Source organism: Schistocerca cancellata, chromosome 1 (assembly GCF_023864275.1).
Source record: "Schistocerca cancellata isolate TAMUIC-IGC-003103 chromosome 1, iqSchCanc2.1, whole genome shotgun sequence".
NCBI lineage: Eukaryota > Metazoa > Arthropoda > Insecta > Orthoptera > Acrididae > Schistocerca > Schistocerca cancellata.
In genome coordinates this window covers 2367902-2369785 of record NC_064626.1, presented here as the reverse complement: position 1 = coordinate 2369785, position 1884 = coordinate 2367902, and positions in this window count along the sequence as shown.

Here is a 1884-nt window from a genome sequence, read left to right as displayed (position 1 = left end):
CAATTTGAGTGATCCATCGTCATTAGGAGGCCCTGAACGTTACAATTCACTATCAGTTTTTCGTCCCATTCGGTAATCTAGACTCACAGCAGAACGGCCATAAGGTGCCCGAGGCAGCAATAGACCCATTGAGTCAAGTCGGCTGGAGGACGATGTATTGAATCGGGACGCAATTTGAGTGATCCATCGTCATTAGGAGGCCCTGAACGTTACAATTCACTATCAGTTTTTCGTCCCATTCGATAATCTAGACTCACAGCAGAACGGCCATAAGGTGCCCGAGGCAGCAATAGACCCATGGAGTCAAGTCGGCTGGAGGACGATGTATTGAATCGGGACGCAATTTGAGTGATCCATCGTCATTAGGTGGCCCTGAACGTTACAATTCACTATCAGTTTTTCGTCCCATTCGATAATCTAGACTCACAGCAGAACGGCCATAAGGTGCCCGAGGCAGCAATAGACCCATGGAGTCAAGTCGGTTGGAGGACGATGTATTGAATCGGGACGCAATTTGAGTGATCCATCGTCATTAGGTGGCCCTGAACGTTACAATTCACTATCAGTTTTTCGTCCGATTCGAAAATCTTTGACTCACAGCAGAACGGCCATAAGGTGCCCGAGGCAACAATAGACCCATGAAGTCAAGTCTGCTGGAGGACGATGTATTGAATCGGGACGCAATTTTAGTGTTCCATCGTCATTAGGAGGCCCTGAACGTTACAATTCACTATCAGTATTTCGTCCCATTCGATAATCTAGATTCACAGCAGAACGGCCATAAGGTGCCCGAGGCAGCAATAGACCCATGGAGACAAGTCGGCTGGAGGACGATGTATTGAATCGGGACGCAATTTGAGTGATCCATCGTCATTAGGTGGCCCTGAACGTTACAATTCACTACCATTTTTTCCTCCCATTCGATAATCTAGATTCACAGCAGAACGGCCATAAGGTGCCCGAGGCAGCAATAGACCCATGGAGTCCTCTCGGCTGGAGGACGATGTATTGAATGGGGACGCAATTTGCGTGGTCCATCGTCATTAGGTGGCCCTGAATGTTACAATTCACTATCAGTTTTTCGTCCGATTCGAAAGTCTTTGACTCACAGCAGAATGGCCATTAGGTGCCCGAGGCAGCAATAGACCAATGGAAACAAGTCCGCTGGAGGACGATGTATTGAATCGGGACGCAATTTGAGTGATCCATCGTCATTAGGAGGCCCTGAACGTTACAATTCACTACCATTTTTTCCTCCCATTCGATAATCTAGATTCGCAGCAGAACGGCCATAAGGTGCCCGAGGCACCATAGACCCATGAAGTCAAGTCTGCTGGAGGACGATGAATTGAATCAGGACGTAATTTGAGTGATCCATCGTCATTAGGAGGCCCTGAACGTTACAATTCACTATCAGTTTTTCGTCCCATTCGATAATCTAGACTCACAGCAGAACGGCCATAAGGTGCCCCAGGCAGCAATAGACCCATGGAGTCAAGTCGGCTGGAGGACGATGTATTGTATAGGGACGCAATTTGAGTGATCCATCGTCATTAGGAGGCCCTGATCGTTACAATGCACTATCAGTTTTTCGTCCCATTCGATAATCTAGACTCACAGCAGAACGGCCATAAGGTGCCCGAGGCAGCAATAGACCCATTGAGTCAAGTAGGCTGGAGGACGATGTATTGTATCGGGACGCAATTTGAGTGATCCATCGTCATTAGGTGGCCCTGAACGTTACAATTCACTATCAGTTTTTCGTCCCATTCGATAATCTAGACTCACAGCAGAACGGCCATAAGGTGCCCGAGGCAGCAATAGACCCATTCAGTCAAGTCGGCTGGATGACGATGTATTGATTCGGGACGCAATTTGAGTATT